The 13,689-nt window shown below is 33.5% G+C and overlaps 1 long non-coding RNA gene across 1 annotated transcript in view; it reads right to left on the bottom strand.

Annotated features, from left to right (window-relative positions):
* Window positions 1–13,689, bottom strand: part of LOC141548979 (uncharacterized) — a 303,550-nt gene that overhangs the window by 25,863 nt on the left and 263,998 nt on the right. The window lies entirely within an intron of this gene.

Raw genomic sequence — 13,689 nt, 5'->3', positions numbered from 1 at the left:
TCTTTGAACACAGAAAATTGTAACATATTTACTTTCCTTGACCATCAACTTATTCCATCAAACTTCAGGTTTATTTAGCTATTCAGATGACCTATGATAAAGAGAAGCCTCTGACTCAGTTTTGAGCTGGTATAATATACCTTTTTTCTCAATTTGTCCATTGTATAACAGTGGTAGTCAGGAAATACAATTGCCTCTGAAGAATTAAAAATAAGTATCACACAGAAGACAATGGACAGGTGCACCATGATTATGAAAGTACATGAAGGCTGCAAGGTGCAATCAGTGAATCACTTCAAAGATTAGGAGTAAAAGATAACATAAGGAATTTTAAGATATAGAGAAAAAAGTGCTAGTTACATAGAAAGAACAAGTGATAAACAAATGAATAATGACTGTTTTTTTTAACCATGTAAAGTGAAAGTAAAGAAAGTCTCCAGCACATCTAGGTAGATATCCATGGTAAATGTATGGAAATATATAGACAAGAGTTATATAGAGGAGATAAACATGAAGGGGTTGTAATCTGCATCACTGGAAGAACTCTAGAATTAAGATCACAAATCCATTTCAGTCTTGGAATAAGGTAAATACTTTATGAATGACATTCATGTAAATTCATGTAAAATAATATCTTAATGCTGCTCAATCAAAAAGTTAAAAGATTCAACTTCTAAAAAAGAGACTTAGTAAGTCTATATATCATTAGACTTTATTTAAAAAAGTGTCTGAGGCCTGATTAGAACTCAGGTCCTCCTGACTTCAGGGCTGGTGCTCTATCCACTGTGCCGCCCAGCTGACCCCCAAAGATTTTATTAAAGATAATGATAACAATGAGACAACACCAAAATTTTTGAGATTCAGCCAAAATAATACTCAGAAGAAAACCGATATGTGTAAATGGTTATACCAATAAAAGAGAGAAAAAGGAAGAACAACATAATCTGTATCTCACTAAAAACAAACTTACACCTTTATAAATAAATACCAAAGTAAAAATTATGGTAATAAAGTTTATAAAAAAATATTAAGCTATCAAATGAAAATAGGAGCTGGGGTTTTTTTTGGGCAATAGATAAGTCATTGGGTAATTTGATTTTAAAACTAGTAAAGGAAATCAAACTAGTAGTATCAAAATTGAAAGGGGTGAATGTACAACCAAATGAACATAACATTAAGGTAATTATTACCCATTTTGCCCAATTATTTGCCAAAAGAAATAATCATACGAATGATATGGATTAGTATTTACGAAAATATAAAGTAACAAAAGAGAATTAATAAAAGAGGAAAAATAATATATAAAAGAAAAAAGATGGGGGCTGCCCAGAAGATTGCCCTTGAATATTTAATGAGTATTGGCTAGGGAATCACATGAGGACCTTTTTGTCAAACAGAGCTTTTGCTTGTCTATGTTAGGTCAATTCGAATATAATTCATGAATTAACTGAAATAGATAAATATTTCCAAGAATATAAAGTGTCCAGATTATACCTCTCAGACTTGTGGAGGAGGAAGGAATTTATGACCAGAGGAGAAGGAGAGATCATTATTGATCACAAAATAGAAGATTTTGATTACATCAAACTAAAAAGTTTCTGTACAAATAATACTAATGCAAACAAGATTAGAAGGGAAGTAACAAATTGGGAAAATATTTTTAAAAACAAAGGTTCTGACAAAGGTCTCATTTCCAAAATATATAGAGAACTGACCCTAATTTATAAGAAACCGAACCATTCTCCAATTGATAAATGGTCAAAGGATATGAACAGACAATTCTCAGAGGAAGAAATTGAAACTATATCCACTCACATGAAAGAGTGTTCCAAATCACTAGTGATCAGAGAAATGCAAATTAAGACCACTCTGAGATACCACTACACACCTGTCAGATTGGCTAAGATGACAGGAACAAATAATGACAAATGTTGGAGGGGATGTGGGAAAACTGGGACACTGATACATTGCTGGTGGAGTTGCTAAAGAATCCAGCCATTCTGGAGAGCAATCTGGAATTATGCCCAAAAAGTTATCAATCTGTGCATTTCCTTTGACCCAGCAGTGCTACTACTGGGATTATATCCCAAAGAAATACTAAAGAGCGGAAAGAGACATATATGTGCCAAAATGTTTGTGGCAGCTCTTTTTGTTATAGCTAGAAACTGGAAGATGAATGGATGTCCATCAGTTGGAGAATGGTTGGGTAAATTGTGGTATATGAAGGTTATGGAATATTATTGCTCTGTAAGAAATGACCAGCAGGAGGAATATAGAGAGGCCTGGAGAGACTTAAATCAACTGATGCTGAGTGAAATGAGCAGAACCAGAAGATCACTGTACACTTCAACAACAATACTGTATGAGGATGTATTCTGATGGAAGTGGAAATCTTCAACATAAAGAAGAGCCAACTCACTTCCAGTTGATCAATGATGGACAGAAATAACTACACCCAGAGAAGTAACACTGGGAAATGAATGTAAATTGTTAGCACTAATATCTGTCTGCCCAGGTTGCATGTACCTTCGGATTCTAATGTTTATTGTGCAACAAGAAAATGATATTCACACACATGTATTGTACCTAAACTATATTGTAACACATGTAAAATGTATGGGATTGCCTGTCATCGGGGGGAGGGAATAGAGGGAGGGGGGGTAATTTGGAAAAATGAATACAAGGGATAATATTATAATATATATATATATATATATATATAATAAAAAAAAAAAAGCAAGCAATCCTTAAGGACAATCAATCCTTCAATCCTTATCTACCTGATTTTTTGTCATTTACAAAGTATGGGGAGAGGGATGGAGTCCAGCCTTAGGATTAGCAGTGTAGAACATCAAGAAAAAACAGTAAGGTCACAGTATCTTCTATCAAACCCATGACAATATTCTTCCCTTGGTTAATGGAGGAACAAGGTAATCTATCCACCCAATACATATTTAATATCTCTAATCCAGAGGGACTGGGATTCACATCCAAAGCAGGCAGGTTTCTTACCACTACCCCAATTCTAGAGGCATTTTGGAACATTCCTCTATTCTAGTTATAATTGTGAAGATGATCACTACATTAATGTAGCACTTTAAAATCTATAAAGTCATTTAGATACATGATCTAGTTTGATCTTCACAAACAGTACAGTGAGAAAACTGACCCCTGCAGAGTTCTGTGGGATAAAAACTTTCTAGAATCTTTCTACGATAACAGGATTAATTTGACCTAAAGCTTTTTGGGTTTTTATAAGAAGCTTCCTCACATTACTGATTCACACACTAAGCCTATGGTCAATTAAAATACTTCTTCCTCTGTCTCCTCAAATTTTTCCCTATGCATTAAATTCTTTTCTAGCCCATATTTGTGGAAGTAATTTAATTTTACTTAAATGTATACCTGTTGTTATTGCTGTTGATTACATTTCATCTAATTTGGCTTCAGTTCAACATTTCAAGCCAAATGAGATTAAATTTAAATGTTTACTATCATCTTTTTTCTTTAATCTTTTCCTTCTATATTTCACTTCTTGAAGACTTCATTTCATAACATAGATTCAATTATCCTATTTGGCCAAATGTGTCTGAAATGTAGATACACTCTCTAAAGTTATCCTGAACCCCAACCTTAAATTTTCAACTGCCTATTAGGACAATTGTGTTTCTGTCTCTTTTCAATGCATCTACACCTGAAGCTCATCATCACTGCTTCCAAACCTTTCTCTTCCCTCAAATCCCCCATTTCCTGGTGACAGCACTATTACTTTTTTCTATTACTTAATTAGAAACTTGAGAAAAATTTCTAACTTTTCATTTTCTCTCATCCTCCACATCTATTAATTGCCAGGGCCTGTTGCACTATTTCTGTGTTAATCTATTGCATTTCTAAACTATTTCTTTCTTTCTATTCTTGTAGTTCAGATGTTCATTACTTTTCTCCTATAATTACCAATTATTCCCTGGTTTTAACTTCTCCATCTCCAATCTAACTTTCTTACAGCTGTGTAGTATAGTGGAAAAATAAAGACTTGTGCTTGTATTCCCCAAATTTTATCCTACACAATAGGTACTTAATACATGTGTGCTGAATGGACTTAAAAACCAAATAATGTGAGAGACCAATAGGGGCATGGAGAGAGTGCTAACCTCAAAGCTGGGAGAACTGGGGTCTGAATCCCACCTGTCCCTCTTCATTCAGTACTCTCCTCAAGTTTCTAAGAGCATAAGGTGTCACGGCCCAGAGAGGATCTGCTTATCTGAGAGTAAATTTTATACCAATGAGATCACAAGAACTCTATTATCTGCCATGTTATACTGACTATACTTCCTAAATCGATTAAAGAGAAAAAAAAGAAGCCAGTTTACCTTGGCTGAGCCACATTTTTCCCAGGTACCCTTTTTTCCCCCCTCCACACCAAATACATACTTACCGACAACATACATATAACTTTTATGAAGTGCCCTTTGGCTCAGGCTATACAACTATAAGAATAACCATTTGATGTCTTCTATCCAGTGTTTTGGGTCCTGGAATATAAGTGTGAAAAATGACCCTCAAGGAACTTACAACCTTCTAAGGGGAATATGCCTTTGGGGCCAAAGGGAGCTCTGGGAAACAATGAAGAAATAAAGATCACTTTGCAGAGAACAAAGAGTTTACCTCTCCAATAAGACCACACAAGGTTGTTTAGTGATGAGATCCAGCCTGTCAGCTTTGCCAAAAGGAAAGGAGCAGCACTGGAGTGGCTCACCTGCTCAGTAGTGGGTAGAACAGCTGTATCTGAGCCTTGACGCCGATGGTGCTGGGCCATTTTGGCCATGATCACAGGTGATGTATAAGAAGATATTTTGGAAGGAGCTAAGAAGCAAAAGATAAATTTGGTACATATTGTACCATACATATCTATCCAATGTTAATATCACCACCACATCAACATTTTTCCCTCTTCAGAAATTAAAGTATATGCAAAATTATTTAAGATTTTCTATTCTGTATAGCTCTTTATATATCTTTAAAACCAAACTAAGAAGGGTAATAAATATTACACAAAATCTTATTCATTTAGTTAACGAATACCCATTTATTTATTATAATTCATAAGGTAATGTGTTTTTAATGAGTGTATATGTATAACTAAAAAACACAAAAAAATGAGTGTCCAAGGATTAGAAAAATAATAGAAATATTATTTGATAAATATGTCATATGTTTAAAATCTTAGTATATTAGAGTAAATTAATACCTCAAAGACATGAGAATATGTTGAGTCCAAGTAGCCCTGCCATATGTAGTTTGCTTGGATGTGGGCGAGATTTTGGCTACCTTTAGTCAATGGCACTTCTGTTGGCTGTATATCCTAGAATTTAAGGGCAAAAGAAGTATGACTGCCCCAGATTTAATTATTTTTATCCTTCTTCAATGATAATAGATGAAGAGTTCTACTATTGGAAAAAAAACCACTATAATGTGGTTTGTTTTAACTAAATGTTTCAAAGGTTCTCTTTCAAAACTAAATAAATGTTTAATGTCATAAATTTAATAGTTCCCTCCAAAGATGGAGAAGCCAATCATTTATCCCTGCTCATTCTGTGAAACTCTTGCAAAAAGTTCACCAATTGGATCTACCTAACATGAGAGAAGGCTTCCACATTTTTTGATACTCTGAAGGTATCAGTAGAATCCTCTCCCTTTTGTCCCTTGCTGTTATGAAATATAAATAGATTTTATTCCCCTTCTGTCATAAAATACTTTGATGACATTCTTTACTCCTGTTCTTCAGAGTGGATTGTTGGTTATGTGATTCCTATTGTTGAGAATAAGTCTTCCTATCTCCCCAAGTTCGATATGCACTGGTCATTCAAAAGGCAGGTTCCATTCCTCATGGAAGGATTATATTTGCAATTTATAAAATTTTCTCTTTGTTTAATTTTTTTTTTGCTGAGGCAATTGGGGTTAAGTGACTTGCCCAGGGTCACACAGTTAGAAAGTATTAAGTGTCTGAGGTCACATTTGAACTCAGACTTCAGGGCTGGAGCTCTATCCACTGCGGCACCTAGGTGCCCTGAATTTTCTTTTTATTAGGGCAGTTAGGAGGAGTATATATAGACAATTGACAAATGATCAAAAGATATGAAGATTTTTCAAATGAAGTAATCAGTTTTCTACAGCCATATGAAAAACTATTCTCACTACTGATTGGAGAAACGCAAATTAAAACAATTCTGGAGTACTACCTTTTACCTATTATAATGATTAATAACTCAGAAAAGAAAAATAAACATTGGAGGGAACATGAAAAAATGAGAAATTAATCAATGGTTGATGGAGTTGAGAACTGATTAAACCATTCTGTAGAGCCATCTGGAAATATGTCCAAAGGTATATAAAACCATGCATATTCTTTGACCTAGAAACATCACTATTAGGTCTATATCCAAAAATAACTTTTAAAGGAAAAGGACCTATATGAACAAAATATTTATAGCAGCTTTTTCTGGTGGCAAAGAATTGGAAACTGAAGTGATGGTCCTCAAAAGCGGGTAATGGATGAACAAATTGTAGTATGTGATTGTGATAGAACAATATTGTGCTATAAAAAAGGACCATCAGGATGCTCTCAGAAAAACCTGAAAAGGTTTCCATGAGTTGATACAAAGTGAAATGCACTATGTATAAAAGAACAGCAGTATTGTAAGATGATTTAACTATTCTCAGCAATACAATCATTCTAGACAACTCTGAAAGGCTTATGATAAAAAATGTTATCCGTCCACAAAGAAAGAATTGATGATTTCATGAGTAAATATGCATCACCTATATTAAATTGCCCATCTTTCAATGAAATGGGATGAGGAGAAAGGGAGAAAATTTGGAATTCCAAAGTTTTAAAAATTAATATTAAAAATTGTTTTTCTGGAAATTAATATGGCAGAAATTAGATATGGATCCACACTTAACACCATATACCAAGATAAGATCAAAATGGGTCCATGATTTAGGCATAAAGAATGAGATCATAAATAGATTAGAGGAACAGAGGATAGTCTACCTCTCAGACTTGTGGAGGAGGAAGGAATTTATGACCAGAGGAGAACTAAAGATCATTATTGATCACAAAATAGAAGATTTTGATTACATCAAACTAAAAAGTTTCTGTACAAATAATACTAATGCAAACAAGATTAGAAGGGAAGTAACAAACTGGGAAAATATTTTTAAAAGCAAAGGCTCTGACAAAGGTCTCATTTCCAAAATATATAGAGAAGTGACCCTGATTTATAGGAAACCAAACCATTCTCCAGTTGATAAATGGTCAAGGGATATGAACAGACAATTCTCAGATGAAGAAATTGAAACTATTTCCACTCACATGAAAGAGTGTTCCAAATCACTACCGATCAGAGAAATGCAAATTAAGACACCTCTGAAATGCCACTACACACCTGTCAGATTGGCTAAGATGACAGGAACAAATAATGATGAATGTTGGAGAGGATGTGGGAAAACTGGGACACTAATACATTGCTGGTGGAGTTGTGAAAGAATCCAGCCATTCTGGAGAGCAATCTGGAACTATGCCCAAAAAGTTATCAAACTGTGCATACACTTTGACCCAGCATTGCTGTTATTGGGCTTATATCCCAAAGAAATACTAAAGAGCGGAAAGAGACATATATGTGCCAAAATGTTTGTGGCAGCTCTTTTTGTTGTAGCTAGAAACTGGAAGATGAATAGATGTCCATCAGTTGGAGCATGGTTGGGTAAATTGTGGTATATGAAGGTTATGGAATATTATTGCTCTGTAAGAAATGACCAGCAGGAGGAATACAGAGAGGCTTGGAGAGACTTACATCAACTGATGCTGAGTAAAATGAGCAGAACCAGAAGATCGCTGTACACTTCAACAACAATACTGTATGAGGATGTATTCTGATGGAAGTGGAAATCTTCAACATAAAGAAGAGCCAACTCACTTCCAGTTGATTAATGATGGACAGAGGTAGCTACACCCAGAGAAGAAACACTGGGAAGTGAATGTAAATTGTTAGCACTAATATCTGTCTGCACAGGTTACATGTACCTTACGAATCTAATGCTTATTGTGCAACAAGAAAATGGTATTTACACACATGTATTGTATCTAGGTTATAATGTAACACAAGTAAAATGTATGGGATTGCCTGTCATCGGGGGGAGGGAGTAGAGGGAGAAGGGGATAATTTGGAAAAATGAATACAAGGGATAATATTATAAAAATATATATAATAAAAATTATTAAAAAAAAAAGAAAGTAAAGAAAGTCTCCAGCACATCTAGGTAGACATCCATGGTAAATGTATGGAAATATATAGACTAGAGTTATATAGAGGAGATAAACATGAAGGGGTTGTAATCTGCATCACTGGAAGAACTCTAGAATTAAGATCACAAATCCATTTCAGTCTTGGAATAAGGTAAATACTTTATGAATGACATTCATGTAAATTCATGTAAAATAATATCTTAATGCTGCTCAATCAGAAAGTTAAAAGATTCAACTTCTAAAAGATAGTTAGTAAGTTTATATATCATGAGACTTTATTTAAAAAAGTGTCTGAGCCCAGATTAGAACTCAGGTCCTCTCGACTTCAGGGCTGGTGCTCTATCCACTGTGCCAACCAGCTGACCCCCAAAAATTTCATGATAATGATAACAGTGAGACAACACCAAAATTTTTGATATTCAGCCAAAATAATACTCAGAAGAAAACCGATATGTGTAAATGGTTATATCAATAAAAGAGAGAAAAAGGAAGAGCAATATATTGTGTATCTCACTAAAAAACAAAGTTATACCCTTATAAATAAATACCAAAATAAAAATCATGGTAATAAAGTTTATAACAAAATATCAAGCTATCAAATGAAAACAGGAGCTGAGTTTTTTTTGGGGGGGGAATAGATAAGCCATTGGGTAATTTAATTTTAACAATAGCAAAGCAAATCAAACTACTAGTATCAAAATTGAAAGGGGTGAATGTACAACCAAATGAACATAAAATTAAGGTAATTATTACCCATTTTGCCCAATTATTTGCCAAAAAAAACAATCATACGAATGATGTGGATTAGTATTTACAAAAATGTAAAGTAACAAAAGAGAATTAATAAAAGAGGAAAAATAATACATAAAAGAAATAAGATGGGGGATGCCCAGAAGATTGCCCTTGAATATTTAATGAGTATTGGCTAGGGAATCACATGAGGGACTTTTTGTCAAACAGAGCTTTTGCTTGTGCATGTTAGGCCAATTCGAATATAATTCATGAATTAACTGAAATAGATAAATATTTCCAAGAATATAAAGTGTCCAGATTAACCAAAAAAAAAAAAATAAAGTATTTATATAATCCTACTTTTAAAAAATGACATAATGCACACATGATCTCCTCATTCAAAAAACCCAGCACCAGTTGTATTTACAACGGAATTATACAAAATACTTAAAGAATATGAATTCCAATATTACATAAACTATTTGGAAAAAACAACAGATAAAGAAGTTCTGTTGAATTTATTTTAAGACACGATATGGTCTTGATACCTGATTCAAGGAGAGTAAAAACAGAGGGGAGAAACTATACATGAATTTCCTTAATGGATATTGATGCAAAAAATTTAATGAAATTTGAGCAAGGAGACAGCTAATAGCATTGTAAAAATCATATGCTATGAAGAAATGGCATTTATATCAGGAATACTGGACTGGTTAATATTAGGAAAACTAAGCAAATGTATCATGTAACAATAAAATCAGCAAAAATGATATTATTTCAACAGATACAGAAAAGAATTTTGACAAAATGCAATACTGATTTTTATTTTAAAAAAACACCCTAGAAAGCACAAGAATAAATGGTGCTTTTGCTCAGAAGAATAAGGAAAATTGATTTAAACAAAGAGCCACCATTAATGGGGATATACCAGAAGACTTTCCAATAAAGTCAAGGATGAAGCAAGAATGTCTATAATCACCATTAATATTCAATATTGTACTAGAAATGCTTGGTATAGCAATAAGACAAGAAGAAGAAATTGAAGGAATAAGGATAAGGAATAAGAAAAGAATATTTTTTTTCAGAAGGTATGATGGTTTACTAGCATGTCAACTTAAAGGAGTAATAAAAATAATTAAATAAAAATAATTAAACACTTCAATAAAGCTGAAGGATATAAATCTTACACATAAATCTTCAGCCTTTCTATTTGGTACTAATAAAACCTTGCAGAAGGGATAGAAAGAGAAATTAAATTTAAAATAACTAAAAAGATTATGAAATACATGGGAGTCTACTCATCAGAACTCACAGCAACTACATGAACAAAATTAAAATAGACTCTTCATATTAATGGAGCTCTATATAATTGGAGTAATGCTAATTGCCTATAGGTAGGTCAAGTTGATATTATAAAAATGACAATATTACCTAAATTGATTTAGTAATTCAGTGTAATGCTAATCAAACTACCAAAGAATGACTTTATAAAGAGATAAAACATAGTAAAATGCACCTAGAGAAATAAAAGGTTAAGAATATCAAAAGAATTAATAAAAAAAGAGAAAAGAAATTAAAGGTGACCTAACAGTATCAGATATCAAACCCTACTGCAAAACTATAATCCTCCAAACAATTTGGTATTGGATAAGGAATAGGGAAGTTGATCACTGGAATACATTAGATACAAAATATTAAGAAGGAAATGAACACAGTTTTTGATCAATCTAAGCATCCCAGCATTTAGGGCAAGAACTCACGATTTCATTAAAACTGATGAGAAACTTTAAAAGTAACCTAGTAGAAATTAGATATACATCAACTTCTCACACTGTAAAACAAGTTACGTTCAAACTGACGTCATGATTTAGACATAAAGGGTGATATTCTAAGTTAATCGTTTGATAATGGAAAAATTACTTTTCAGATCTAAGGATATGGAAAGAGTTTATGACCCAAACCCTGAAATAAAGGCAAAGTGAAATGGATAATTTGAGGTAAAATGGAAAATTTAAACGTTTTTGTACAAATAATACCAATGTATCTAAAATTACAAGAAAAGCAGGAAACTGGGAGAGGGGAAGGTCTGGAAGAGGAAGAGAGATGAGAATCTTTGTAACAAACCACCCAACCCAAGAGATTTAAAAAGAGAATTTCCTTCCCTCTTCTCTATTTGCAGTTGAATATAACCTCCTACTGAGATGCCTTTGAACAAAAGAAATACTTTAATAAATGATGGTAACTATCTTTATATATAATTGGAAAAGTAAAATAGTATTGAAGTTGAAAAACAACAGCAGCAACAACAACAACTAACAAGTTGCCTGAGATGAGAGGCGATTTGTGTTGATAACACACCTGGCATGTGTCAGAGGCCCAACCTGAACCCAGGTCTTCCTGATTCTTAAGGTTTTTATTTCAGGGAACAATTACAGTTTAATTCCCCATAATCAATCCAGTCTATTGTCTAATTATTTCTCCTCTGGAACCAGTTCGGCATCCATCTAGAATATCTAAATTATTTATATTGATAAAGTAGTTCAATCAAATGACATATTAAAACAAAAAATGGACTTTTTCGTGCCCTTTATGTTTTAATGGATTTTTTATGCCGAAATCTTGAGAGCTATTGTTGATCTCATTTAGGAGATCCTATGGCATTCTAAATTCTGACACAATCAGAACAATGTTATCCACAAACAGAAGCATATGGGGTACTGTACCACTTACAGAGGGACAGGTATTTGTACTTTCTTTGAGTGTAAGGAAGTTAAATGCATCTCAGCTCTGTCTTTTATATAACTTTCTCCTGAGAACATGAGAACATGCTTTAAGTTATCCAATGTGAAAAAAAAAAAGGAAAACACCAAGAAGTTGGAAGGCCATCCTGTCTTGTGTATTAATCACTGAGTATCCTTTATTGCAGGCCAGTGTTTACCCTGGAAACCTGGCCAGTTCCTTGAGTAAAAAGAGTCCTCCTAAAGGAATGAACAAATAGTCTTCTTGGGGGGGTCTCATGTGATGGAGCATCCTGTACCTGGGATGCTGCTACATCTCAAGAGTCACATATCACATGAGAGCACTTAGTGCAGTGCCTTCTTTGTTCTCAGCTGAGAAAAGCCTCTTAGTGGAAAGGGACTTTGAGAATTTAGCTAGGAAGTAATAGACAACTTGCCTGCCAATGCCTGGCACTTGCCACTATGAATAGCTGTGACCATGAATTCTCTCAGCAGGGCAATTCCGGTGTTTTCCTCAGAGGGGCCATGATGTATGTTGTATGTCGGTATAGTGGCCACTGGGTTTATTAGTTGTATATTAATTACTTTTGTGCTATGAGTTTCCTTTTTTATTTTCCTGTCTTATTTAAATGAAAGTTCCAAGCAGTAATAAACTTGTGCCCACCCTCTTCAACCTGCCTGTTGAAATGGGAATTCCAAACCTAGATTAATCTTACACTGAAACATTCAATTGGAGGCTAAGCATGACTATCCTTAGTAGTCATTCCAATCAAGCACACAGAAACTTGAGGTGAGCCTGCTTTCAGATATACAGAAAGAAAGGACACTCCCCTCCTGACTTCCGAACAGGGGCAGATATTATCTATGTCTTGTCGGACTTGAGGACTAAAAGGTTCATATCTTAGGATACTTAAGTTTTTAAACTGATTGTGGACATGGAGTTCTGTGGATATACTCAAGAGACTAAAATATAAGGGAAATGAGTGTAAACTGAGATATATATATATATATATGGGATATATGTATAAAATATATATATATATATATATGGTTTATATATATATAAATATATATATGGGATATATATATATAATATATGGGAAATGAGTGTAAACTCAGAGCATTGTGTTTTTTTTTTTTTGGGGGGGGTTTGTTTCGTTTTGTTTTGTTTCTCTTCCCAGATTATTTTTACCTTGCGACAACAACAACAATAAAATTCGGTTCTGCACATATATATTCTACCTAGGATATACTATAAGATATTTAATATGTATGGGAATGCCTACCATCTAGGGGAGGGGGTTGAGGGAAGGAGGGGAAAATTCAGAACAGAAGGGAATGCAAGGGATTATGTTGTAAAAAATTACCCATGCATATGTACTGTCAAAAAAAAAGTTATAATTATAAAAATAATTTTAAAAAAAAGAACTGATCAACATAAACAATTCAGGACAATTTACTCATGAGAACTAATACAAAATGAGGATAGCAGAATTATGAAAGAAAAATGTATGATAACTATAACAACATAAATAGAAAGAAATGCTTCTGTAGGGAAGAAAGAAAATTAAAAAGAAATAGAATTCTTTATATTTACCAAGTTCATATTAAAAGAAGAGGTGAAAAAAATGTATCTCCTCCCCTGTTTGCAGAATTGGGGAACAATGAGTATATAATATTGCATATTTTGCCAATTAAAGCTGATATGTTGGTTTTGCTAAACTATCATTCCGGGCCCTCTTTTTTTCCCCTCTTTCGATACAAAACATATTCATCTATAAATAAAATTTTGTACATTGTCTCCTCCATGAGAAAATTAACCCCCAGAGGACTGGGACCAAATTTTTGCTTTTCTTTGTGTCCTTTGAAATTAACACATAATACCTGGTTAATTAATTACTAAACTGATTA

This window comes from Sminthopsis crassicaudata, chromosome X (genome assembly GCF_048593235.1).
Source record: "Sminthopsis crassicaudata isolate SCR6 chromosome X, ASM4859323v1, whole genome shotgun sequence".
NCBI lineage: Eukaryota > Metazoa > Chordata > Mammalia > Dasyuromorphia > Dasyuridae > Sminthopsis > Sminthopsis crassicaudata.
Note: the sequence above shows the minus strand (reverse complement) of the source record. Positions and strands in the feature narration are given on the sequence as shown.